The 13,340-nt window shown below is 41.4% G+C and overlaps 1 protein-coding gene across 1 annotated transcript in view; it reads left to right on the top strand.

The window, feature by feature from the left end:
* The first annotated feature begins 473 nt into the window (after nucleotides 1-473).
* The window catches only part of hapln1b (hyaluronan and proteoglycan link protein 1b), a 31,708-nt gene continuing 18,841 nt past the window's right edge, over nucleotides 474-13,340 (top strand). The window contains exon 1 of the mRNA XM_029688984.2: nucleotides 474-960. The gene's annotated coding sequence lies outside the window, so the exon portion shown is untranslated. The remainder of the gene's footprint in view (nucleotides 961-13,340) is intronic.

The raw sequence follows: 13,340 nt of genomic DNA, 5'->3' as shown, positions 1-13,340 counted from the left end.
AGTTTGTATTTCCGCCTATTGTATCTGTGTATTTTCCAGTCTATATTTCCAAAATGCTTTATGATATCCTAATGCTGGTAGGTTGTGTATGTAGGGCAGACAGTTGACTACTTGTATTCCAAATTTGAGAAATGTCAGAGCTTGCAATATTGGGTTACATAAGCTTATGTGGCCTGTTTGAGTTAAGAGGTGTGTCACAATATCTGTCAATTTAAACACTTTTGTAGTAACATGTTTTTATACAACCATCTGTTTCATATAATGGGAGACCTTATAGAAATGGAAAAACATGCTTGTGCTTTGTTATACCTCGGGTAGGGGTATCTAAAAACGTTTCAATCAGTTCATTTTTGGCCACTAGCCTAGGGTAGAGGGGGTTGAAAGGGCCAGGGAGGGAGGGAGGGGTAAGCGGGGAGGGGAGGGGGGGGGGGCATTCTCAAACCACAAGTCAGCATGTCATCACACATTGTGCAATATGGATTTTATCTGGAATTCTTGGCTCTGATAAATTCTGATGTCAAAAGTTAATCTGATGTGTATATGCACTTTGTAGGCTATATTCCAAAGATTGATTTCCCATTTTATATAGACCACATTTGTAGTTTATTCCATCACACTTTTTAGAAAACATCACCTGCGCTGTGGAACTGGGAACATTCGCCTCTGCTGCTCGGAGTGGTCCAGAAACGGGACGTGCAAGGCTACAGGGCGGCTATTAGGTAGAGCCAAGGAAGAACGCCACACAGCCACACCTGAAATAGCCCGCTGCTCTCACAGGAGACGCTTGTTTGACTAGCAGCAATAAGAAGAAGCAACTTCGAGATTTTTTTTTCTTCTTCGTGTGTTCATTTCTTGTTGCTTAGCTAGTTACGTGGTTCCTCCCAGGTCGCTGCGAGGTGCAATCATTCGCAACTGGACAGTGTCAAAATCACCTCGTCGCACAGCTGGAAAAATTATACGGTAACAGCTACGTCTTATTATACTTATTTTTCTCTACTGTTTCGAAGTGTAACATTTAGTGTTATAACATAGGCTATTATTATGGAATATTTGGTAGCATTTTAGTGCTGGTAGCGTGTACAGATTTCAGAAGTCAGAAGAACAACTGTAACAAACTGCACTTTTTGAATAGGTGTTTTTTATATACCATAAAGACTGAAAAGGGGAAAATAGTTACTTCCACTTGGATTAGAAAATACCCAGGCTCACTTTCTGACATTGATTTATTGAGGTTGATTAAAATGACACAGAAATACAGTTATTTCTAGTTATTGTCATTCCATTGATCTTAGAGTGACAGAACGTGTATGGTTCGTTCACACATATGCGTGGTGTACAAGTGTTGACGTACGTCTCTGAGTGCGGTTCTCTCCCCATATCTCTCTCTAAGGCTGGGAGGAATGGAAGTTGGCGATGGGAAGGATGGTTGTTGACCAATTAAATGCGTGGATGGAATAGTTAAGGGATGTTTATTAGAATTATTAAAGAAATATAGCTTCCTGCATTTTGGCAACAATCCCTATGATGCATGTTAGTGAGATGGAATGAGACAGGACTATCAAAACAACACCCAGCGTCTCATGCAAGTATGAGTGGATATCTGATTGTTGTGTGGTTTTTAAACGAAAGTTTTGTGACTGAATACATGTTTCTGTTTTCCATATGAAGTTGGTCAATGACTGTCTATCTGTGGGGCTGGTTGATCCTACTTGAACAGCTTATTATATTTGTGGTCAACCAGCAGAGTGGCTGGGCAGTTCAGTGAAATAGGGAAGCGAGCGAGCGTCAGGGCAATTTGTGTGTGTGTGTGTGTGTGTGTCCGGAGCCTGCCCCAAAAAGAACATTCTGTCACTACAGAGAGTCGACAGGCATCCTTTTCAGCAGGGGACAGTGGGGGCCACAGACCTGTGTGTGTGTGTGTGTGTGTGTGTGTGTGTGTGTGTGTGTGTGTGTGTGTGTGTGTGTGTGTGTGTGTGTGTGTGTGTGTGTCAGATGGGGGGCCACAGAGACCCTGGGCAGAGTGGAGCCACTCAGTCTCACATCAGAGAAACGCACACAGAGAGAGAGACTGTTGGGCTAACAGCTACACACACACGCACACACACACAAACAAACATCGCCCTGATGCTCGCTCCCCTAATTCACTGGGCTCCCCAGCCACTCTGCTGGTTGACCACACACACACACACACACACACACACACACACACACACATACACACACACACACACACACACACACACACACACACACACACACACACACTCTCTCTCTCTCTCTCCAATGTTCGTCTAACCAGCTGTTTCCTCCATGTCGTTAAAGTGGGCGCTGTGTGTGTGTGTGTGTGTGTGTGTGTGTGTGTGTGTGTGTGTGTGTGTGTGTGTGTGTGTGTGTGTGTGTGTGTGTGTGTGTAATGGTATCAATTAATAATGCGTCTCTCTATTTACCTTGTGAATAGAGGATTCCCTTGTGTTGAAGGAGGGAGGGAATTTACAATCTACCGTACCGATGCAGAATGTGTGTGTGTGTGTGTGTGTGTGTGTGTGTGTGTGTGTGTGTGTGTGTGTGTGTGTGTGTGTGTGTGTGTGCATGCATTTGTGCGTGCGAGTGTGTGTGTGTTCCCCAGGATTTACTTTAGCAACAGCTGGTGGAAGGACAACTTTTCCAACATTTCCTTGGTGGACAATCAAAAACAGTAATCAAAGACCTTTTGTTATCAAGCTTCAACATGTGTTTCTCAGCAGTGCTATAAAAGTAGACAACTGTCCCACTGATCCACTTCAAAATATGCATTATTTAGTAGATACTTTATATAATGACTTCATCTGAACCCTCAGGGGGATAACATTACATACATCCATTCATTAAAAGTAAGAGAAGTCCAATGTAAACGTTTTGTTATCAACAATCAGGCATCTCTGGCATCACATAACATCTTCAGTTCAACTTCAGTCAATCTTTTGATTGACAGTGTGATTCCAGTCTATGAATCGGTTATAGATATTGTATTTTAACAACGCCCTCTGGTGGAATAAAGAGATTCAAACCAGATGGTAATCTCTGTTAGAGTTTAATGATGGTGGACAGAGGGGCACACACTAACACTCCATTAGTGAGTAGTCAGAATGTGTCTTAGAGAATGAAGCCCTATCCTGTTCCCATTCTGTAGTGAGCCACGTTGAACCTTGAACTATCCCCTCTGACCCTCTTCCTGGCAGTGTCCCCATGGGGAGTAGACTAGGGGGGGTATGCAGACTGACCCCCGTCCCCCTACTTCAGAAGTGCCTTGTAGGGGAGGCCAAACTTCTTGGATGGGGCTCCCTTAAGTGTGGTGGTGGAGTGAACTACATTAACATGTCTGTTTGAGGTTATGATAGATGGATCCGTGCAGGCACGGTGAGGAGGACAGGGGTGAGGGTTAAGGATGGGGTGAGTGTTGGAATGATGGGTGTAGGCAGGGGTACGGGGTAAGGTGAGCAGGACAGGGGTGAGGTGAGGAGGATACGAGTGAGGTTTTAAGGATGGGGGTGAGTATATGACTGGAAGGAGGAGGGTGGAGGTCAGGGTTGGGGTCAGGACTGCTGAGAGTAAATGTGACACAGAGAGAGATGGAGAGGAGTGGTTGATGGCCTCTTGCTCCCCGAGGAGCAATGTGCCTAAGTAGGGAAGTGAAATGGTGAGTGAATTTGAGCTTTTTGAAGCCCTGTCCTTGGTCCAGTGTCTCTGGTGTCCACAGCTGCCCTTAGAGACGACTGTTGCATCAGAGATGAAAGTGTTCATCTTTATTGGTCTCTACTGTTGCCAGCATCGACGATACCCAGTCAAGTAATCACAGACCCGTGATGTTCTATACTGAAGGCTCTTTGTAGGATCCACGGGGATGTGAGAGTGGCGTCAAAATCTGCAGAGGCACTAATTAGTGTGTGTGTGTGTGTGTGTGTGTGTGTGTGTGTGTGTGTGTGTGTGTGTGTGTGTGTGTGTGTGTGTGTGTGTGCGTTTTTTTTTGTGTGTGTGTGTGTGTGTGGACCTGTTTGCACCCACCACTCTCACCGTGGGGGAAGATATATTCATTATGCAACAAGCTTCTGACTGCTCTGCTTGTGATGCTGCATATTTAAAGGCTCAGTGTACTCAAAAATGTGATTTCCCTGTGTTTTATATTTCCACACTATAAGGTTGGAATAATCTGTGGAATTGTGAAAATTATGATAATGCCCTTTCGGTGTAAGAGCTGTTTGGAAAGACCACCTGAAATTACAGCCTGTTGTGGTGGGATAGAGTTGTGGCCTGCCTGGTGACGTTCGCAAATAGACCAATAAGAAAGAGAATTCCATACCTCTGCCAATAACAGCTAGTTTTCCATTTTCCTGGAAATCTATTACAGTAAGGTTCTGTTACCCAGAAAGGATTTGATATTGATATAAAAATAGCTGCAATGGGCATTTAAGTATCCAGCCCTGCATTCAAACAAATACCCCACCCAGGACTAAATGCATAAATACCCCACCCAGGACTAAATGCATAAATACCCCACCCAGGACTAAATGCACAAATACCCCACCCAGGACTAAATGCACAAATACCCCACCCAGGACTAAATGCACAAATACCCCACCCAGGACTAAATGCACAAATACCCCACCCAGGACTAAATGCATAAATACCCCACCCAGGACTAAATGCATAAATACCCCACCCAGGACTAAATGCAAATACCCCACCCAGGACTAAATGCATAAATACAAGGACTAAATGCATAAATACCCCACCCAGGACTAAATGCACAAATACCCCACCCAGGACTAAATGTATAAATACCCCACCCAGGACTAAATGCATAAATACCCCACCCAGGACTAAATGCACAAATACCCCACCCAGTACTAAATAAGCCACCCAGGCCTAACCCACCAGTAACAGAGTCTGTGTTCTGTTTGAGCCGCGTACTGTTCATTTTTCCAGCATTTTCATTGTTAATCTATTAGTCATAGAAGGTTTCTCACCAGCTCTCCAGAACTGGTGAAACATCTACAGGATGTTACATCATAACGTTCATAATGAGTCCGGACACACATGAACCTGAAATTACAGTATGTTCATTTTCCTACACACATGAACCTGAAATTACAGTATGTTCATTTTCCTACACACATGAACCTGAAATTACAGTATGTTCATTTTCCTACACACATGAACCTGAAATTACAGTATGTTCATTTTCCTACACACATGAACCTGAAATTACAGTATGTTCATTTTCCTATGAACACAGTATGTTCATGAACCTGAACCTGAAAATACAATATGTTCATTTTCCTACACACATGAACCTGAAATTACAGTATGTTCATTTTCCTACACACATGAACCTGAAATTACAGTATGTTCATTTTCCTACACACATGAACCTGAAATTACAGTATGTTCATTTTCCTACACACATGAACCTGAAAATACAGTATGTTCATTGTCCTGAAAATACAGTATGTTCATTGTCCTACACATGAACCTGAAATTACAGTATGAACCACATGAAAAAATACAGTATGTTCATTGTCCTACACACATGAACCTGAAAATACAGTATGTTCATTGTCCTACACACATGAACCTGAAATTACAGTATGTTCATTTTCCTACACACATGAACCTGAAAATACAGTATGTTCATTGTCCTACACACATGAACCTGAAAATACAGTATGTTCATTGTCCTACACACATGAACCTGAAATTACAGTATGTTCATTTTCCTACACACATGAACCTGAAAATACAGTATGTTCATTTTCCTACACACATGAACTTAACCTTGTCCCCAGGCTAATTGCAAGCCTATATAAAGCTGACAGAGAGAGAACCCGCTGGTGGAAGAGACCTTGTTCATTATCCTACACACATGAAGTAACCGGAAGGTTGCAAGTTCAAACCCCCGAGCTGACAAGGTACAAATCTGTCGTTCTGCCCCTGAACAGGCAGTTGACCCACTGTTCCCAGGCCGTCATTGAAAATAAGAATGTGTTCTTAACTGACTTGCCTGGTTAAATAAAGGTAAAATGTAATTTTTTTTTTTAATTATCTTACATACAACCTCAAACATAACCTCGTCCCCTTGCTAAATCATTCTCTTATCACACGCAATCCTGACTATGTTTACTCTCTAGCATAAACCTGACAATGTTCACTCTCTAACATAAACCTGACTATGTTCACTCTCTAACATAAACCTGACTATGTTCACTCTCTAATATAAACCTGACTATGTTCACTCTCTAACATAAACCTGACTATGTTCACTCTCTAACATAAACCTGACTATGTTCACTCTCTAACATAAACCTGACTATGTTCACTCTCTAACATAAACCTAACTATGTTCACTCTCTAATATAAACCTGACTATGTTCACTCTCTAACATAAACCTGACTATGTTCACTCTCTAACATAAACCTGACTATGTTCACTCTATAATATAAACCTGACTATGTTCACTCTCTAATATAAACCTGAATATGTTCACTCTCTAATATAAACCTGAATATGTTCACTCTCTAACATAAACCTGACTATGTTCACTCTCTAACATAAACCTGACTATGTTCACTCTCTAACATAAACCTGACTATGTTCACTCTCTAATATAAACCTGACTATGTTCACTCTCTAACATAAACCTGACTATGTTCACTCTCTAACATAAACCTGACTATGTTCACTCTCTAACATAAACCTGACTATGTTCACTCTCTAACATAAACCTGACTATGTTCACTCTCTAACATAAACCTGACTATGTTCACTCTCTAACATAAACCTATGTTCACTAACATAAACCTGACTATGTTCACTCTCTAACATAAACCTGACTATGTTCACTCTATAATATAAACCTGACTATGTTCACTCTCTAATGACTATGTTCACTCTCTAATATAAACCTGAATATGTTCACTCTCTAACATAAACCTGGCAATGTTCACTCTCTAACATAAACCTGATTATGTTCACTCTCTAGCATAAACCTGACTATGTTCACTCTCTAACATAAACCTGGCAATGTTCACTCTCTAACATAAACCTGATTATGTTCACTCTCTAGCATAAACCTGACTATGTTCACTCTCTAACATAAACCTGACTATGTTCACTCTCTAACATAAACCTGACAATGTTCACTCTCTAACATAAACCTGAGTTTGTTCACTCTCTAACATAAACCTGAGTTTATTCATTCTCTAACCCAAGAGACGCATACCATGAGAGTCACATCGAGGCTCTTTGAGATGGGGGGGATGCCTGGCCACTGGGTGTGTGTGCAGTGTAGTTTAGACTAATGCCCAAGGACTACAAACACAAGGTCTGTTCTTGGGCTACAGAGTGAATAGTAGTCCACTCTTTAGGTCAGATAATGGATGAATGAAGGGAGGGACAGCATTTCTAGTGTTCCAAGCCATGCTTATAGGAAATAGTTACCTTATTAAGTAATGAAGTGAACTAACATATCTGGCAATACCATATCTACGATATCTGCCCATATATAAGTAGTGGGAGTTCAAGACATTTGTAGTATTGCACAGACACACATATCAGTGTCTATAAACAATTGGGTTGCCTGTAGTAGATGTGTCTAGCCCCTCAGAATGCCTACCAAAACACAGGGTTTACTGTATGTAGGCTGCAATCTAATCTGAAGCCCATAGATTGGCTTGCTTAGTCAGCTGACCTCAGGCGAAACAGTGACACTATCCAGAGTGCAACTCATGTCTCCCTAACCCTCTACCCCCTAAACCGTGTCCTCCTGAACCATGTCCTCACCTCCTACTCTCTCAGATGGCCTGCAGAGTAGTCTCCCTCACCAGCCAAGTGTCTGAAGACAGTCCAGAGCCTATCCCCCCTCAACACATTTTTTTTTAACCTTTTGTCCAATACCTTATCCTAAATCAGAAAGACGAGCTGTAAGTGTGTGTATAAACGTGCATAGTCTGACTTAATTGTTGCAGAAATATAATAACCAATAATATTTTTTCTCAAGATCAGGCATGGGCAACTGGCCCCACTTTTGAATGGATCAATATACCAAAAAAAAAAACAACAAGCACTATATACAGAGCCTTCAGAAAGTATTCACACCCCTTGACTTTCCCCACATTTTGTTATGTTATAGCCTGAATTTAAAATGGATTACATTGAGATTTTTTTTTGTCACAGGCCTATACCCCATAATGTCTAAGTGGAATTACTTTTTTTCAACAAAAAAATTGAATGAAAATGGAAAGCTGAAATGTCTTCAGTCAATAAGAATGCAACACCTTTGTTACGGCCTAAATAACTTAAGGAGTAAAAAATGTGCTTCATAAGTTGCATAATACAGTTGAAGTCGGAAGTTCACTTACAAATACATTTCAACTCCGTTTTTCACAATTCCTGACATTTAATCCTAGTACTAATTCCCTGTTTTAGGTCAGCTGGGATCACCACTTCATTTTTAGAATGTGAAAGGTCAGAATAATAGTATTTCTTCATTCGCATTCCCAGTGGGTCAGAAGTTTACACACACTCAATTAGTATTTGGGAGCGTTGCCTTTAAATTGTTTAACTTGGGTCAAACGTTTCGGGTAGCCTTCCACAAGCTTCCCAAAGTAAGTCTATCTATTTTGTGAAGTGCACCAGTCCCTCCTGTAGCAAAGCACCCCCACAACATGATGCTGCCACCCCCGTGCTTCACGGGTGGGATGGTGTTCTTCGACTTGCAAGCCTCCCCCTTTATCCTTCAAACAAAACGATGGTCATTATGGCCAAACAGTTCTATTATTGTTTCATCAGACCAGAGGACATTTTCCAAAAAGTACGATCTTTGTCCCCATGTGCAGTTGCAAACCGTAGTCTGGCTTTTTTTATGGCGGTTTGGAGCAGTGGCTTCTTCCTTGCTGAGTGGCCTTTCAGGTTATGTCCATATAGGAGTCGTTTTACGGTGGATAAAGATACTTTTGTACATTTTTCCTCCAGCATCTTCACAAGGTCCTTTGCTGTTGTTCTGGGATTGATTTTCACTTTTCGCACCAAAGTACGTTCATCTCTAGGAGACAGAACACGTCTCTTTCCTGAGTGGTATGACGGCTGCGTGGTCCCATGGTGTTTATACTTGCGTACTATTGTTTGTACAGATGAACGTGGTACCTTCAGGTGTTTGGAAATTGATCCCAAGGATAAACCAGACTTCTGGGGGTCTACAATTTTGTTTCTGAGGTCTTGGCTGATTTCTTTTCATTTTCCCATGATGTCAAGCAAAGAGGCACTGAGTTTGAAGGTAGGCCTTGAAATACATCCACAGGTACACCGCCAATTGACTCAAATGATGTCAATTAGCCTACCAGAAGCTTCTAAAGCCATGACATCATTTTCTGGAATTTTCCAAGCTGTTTCAAGGCATAGTAAACTTCTGACCCACTGGAATTGTGATACTATGAATTATATTTGAAATAATCTGTCTGTAAACAATTGTTGGAAATATTACTTGTGTCGTGCACAAAGTAGAGGTCCTAACCGACTTGCCAAAACTATAGTTTGTTAACAAGACGTTTGTGGAGTGGTTGAAAAACAAGTTTTAATGACTCCAACCTAAGTGTATGTAAACTTCCGACTTCAACTGTAAGTTGCATGGACTCACTCTATATGCAATAATATAGAGTGAGTGAGCTCATCTCTGTAGACTACCTCATCTTCCACACAATCATCTGTAAGGTCCCTCAGTCGTGCGGTGAATTTAAAACACAGATTCAACCACAAAGACCAGGTTTCAAATGCCTTGCAAAGGGCGGCTATTGGTAGATGGGTTCAAATATAAAAAGCAGACATTGAATATCCCTTTGAGTATGGTGAAGTTATTAATTACACTTTGGAAGGTGTACCAATGCAGCCTCTAACTACAAAGATACGGGTGTCCTTTCTAATTCATTTGCCAGAGAGGATGGAAACCACTCAGGGATTTCACCATGAGGCCAATGGTGACTTTAAAACAGTTACAGAATTGAATGACTGTGATAGAAAATTGAGGATGGATTAAAAACATTGTAGTTACGCCTGTACAGAATAAAAAATATGCATCCTGTTTGCATGTAAAAATGTGGCAAAGAAATTAACTTTATGTCCTGAATGCAGAGCGTTATGTTTTGGGCAAATCTAGCACAACACATCACTGAGTGTGAGTGTCATATTTTCTAGCGTGGTGGTGGTTGCATTATGTTATGGGTATGCTTGTTTAATAGTTTTTTACTATTAAAAGAAATGGAATAGTGCTAAGCACAGGCAAAATCCTTGAGGGAAACATGCTTCAATCTGCTTTCCAACAGACACTGGGAGGCAAATCAAATCAAATCAAATTTGATTTGTCACATACACATGGTTAGCAGATGTTAGTGCGAGTGTAGCGAAATGCTTGTGCTTCTAGTTCCGACAATGCAGTAATAGCCAACAAGTAATCTATCTAACAATTCCAAAACTACTGTCTTATACACACAAGTGTAAGGGGATAAAGAATATGTACATAAAGATATATGAATGAGTGATGGTACAGAGCGGCATAGGCAAGATGCAGTAGATGGTATCGAGTACAGTATATACATATGAGATGAGTATGTAAACAAAGTGGCATAGTTAAAGTGGCTAGTGATACATGTATTACATAAAGATGCAGTAGATGATATAGAGTACAGTATATACGTATACATATGAGATGAATAATGTAGGGTATGTAAACATTATATTAGGTAGCATTGTTTAAAGTGGCTAGTGATATATTTTACATCATTTCCCATCAATTCCCATTATTAAAGTGGCTGGAGTTGAGTCAGTGTGTTGGCAGCAGCCACTCAATGTTGGTGGTGGCTGTTTTAACAGTCTGATGGCCTTGAGATAGAAGCTGTTTTTCAGTCTCTCGGTCCCAGCTTTGATGCACCTTTCAGCAGGACAATAACCTAAAAACAACATGTACAATAATACACTGGAGTTGCTTACCAAGACTACATGTAATATTCCCGAGTCGCCTAGTTATAGTTTGATTTCAATTGGCTTGAAAATCTATGGCAAGACTTGAAAATGGCTGTCTAGCAATGATCAACAACCAACTTGAACGAGCTTGAAGAATTTAAAAAAGAATAATGTGCAAATATTGTACAATCCACGTGTGCAAAGCTCTTAGAGACTAATCCAGAAAGACTCACAGCTGTAATCGCTACCAAAGGTGATTCTAACATGTATTGACTCAGGGGTGTGAATACTTGTGTAAATTATGTATTTTTGTATTTAATTTGCAAACATTTCAAAAAACGTGTTCTCTTTGTCATTATGGAGTATTGTGTGTAGAGGGGTGAATTTAATATGTTTTCAATTCAGGCTGTAAGAACAAAATGTGGAATAAGTCAAGGGGTATTACAACCTTCTGATGGCTCTGTATATCTATGCCCTATATATTTATATACAGTGCCTTCGGAAACTATTCAGACCCCTTGATTTTTCATTACAGCCTAATTCTAAATTTGATTAAATAGTTTTTTTCCCTCATCAATCTACACCCATACAATATTGAGTCTTCTTGGATATGACGCTACAAGCTTGGCACACCTGTATTTTTTTCGAGTTTCTCCCATTCTTCTCTGCAGATCCTCTCAAGCTCTGTCAGGTTGGATTGGGAGCATCGCTGCAGGTTTCTCCAGAGATGTTCGATTGGGTTCAGGTCTGGGCTCTGACTGGGCCACTCAAGGGCATTCAAAGACTTGTCCCAAAGCCACTCCTGCATTATCTTGGCTGTGTGCTTAGGGTCGTTGTCCTGCTGGAAGGTGAACCTTCGCCCAAGTCTGAGGTCCTGAGTGCTCTGGAGCAGGTTTTCATCAAGGATCTCTCTGTACTTTGCTCCATTCATCTTTGCCTCGATCCTAACTAGTCTCCCAGTCCCTGCCACTGAAAAACATTCCCACAGCATGATGCTGCCACCACCATGCTTCACCGTAGGGATAGTGCCATGGGGAAGGTTCTCTCATCTCCACAGAGGAACTCTGGAGCTCTGTCAGAGTGACCATCAGGTTCTTGGTTACTTCCCTGACCAAGGCCATGCTCCCTCGATTGCTCAGTTTGGCCAGGTGGACAGCTCTAGGAAGAGTCTTGGTGGTTCCAAACTTCCATTTAAGAATGATGGAGGGCAATGTATTCTTGGGGACCTTCAATGCTGCAGACATTTTTTGGTACCCTTCCCCAGATCTCGAAGCTCTACAGACAATTCCTTCGACCTCATGGCTTGGTTTTTGCTCTGTCATGCACTGCCAACTCTGGCACCTTATATAGACAGATGTGTGCCTTTCCAAATCCTGTCCAATCAAATGAATTTACCAAAGGTGGACTCTAATCAAGTTGTAGAAACCTCTCAAGGATGATCAATGGAAACAGGATACACCTGAGCTCAACTTCGATTCTCATAGCAAAGGGTCTGAATACTTATGTAAATAAGGTATTTCTATTTTTGTTCTTTTATACATTTTCCAAAATGTCTAAAAACCTGTTTTTGCTTATATGGGTATTGTGTGTAGATTGCTGACTATTTGTTATTTATTTAATACATTTTAGAATGAGGCTGTAATGTAACAAAATGTGGAAAAATTCAAGGGGTGTGAATACTTTCCGAAGGCACTGTATATATATATATAATTATACATTCATCGGCCAGTTTAATGTGTATGAGTGGAATGGGTGGAATGGTATCAAATACACTAAACACATGGTTTCCATGTATTTGATGCCATTCCATTCACTCCATTCCAGTCATTGTTATGAGCCGTCCTCCCCTCAGCAGCCTCCACTGCTAGAGCCGCTTCTTCTTGATTTTAGCTGAAAGGAGTGGAACCCAGTGGCGTTGTCTGCTGCAATAGCCCATCTGGGACAAGGATCGATGAGTTGTGCGTTCCGAGATGCCGCTCTGCACACCGCTGTTGCACTCCGACTGTTCGCTTGCGCGATTATTACCATTCTCCCTCGACCGATCTCATCAACGAGCTGTTTTCAGCCACAGGACTGTTTTTTTTTGCACCAAAACCCTAAACACTGTCATGCAAGAAAACCCAGGAAGGCGTCTGTTTCTGATATAATGCATCCGGCGCTCCTGGCACTGGTGATCAAAATGTAGCTACGGGCCCCTTAAAGGCTATGGCCGGCTCTGACTGCATGTGTGGGTATGGATTTTGGTTTGCAGACCCGCGAGCCACTGAGGCCCTCATGATGAGTTCCGATTTTTTATAGCCCCCACCCCCATCAAAGTTCCCTGCTCCAAATGAATGTTTGGGTGTGTCAGTTA

Source organism: Oncorhynchus nerka, linkage group LG19 (assembly GCF_034236695.1).
Source record: "Oncorhynchus nerka isolate Pitt River linkage group LG19, Oner_Uvic_2.0, whole genome shotgun sequence".
NCBI lineage: Eukaryota > Metazoa > Chordata > Actinopteri > Salmoniformes > Salmonidae > Oncorhynchus > Oncorhynchus nerka.
This window is presented reverse-complemented; position numbering and strand designations above follow the sequence as displayed.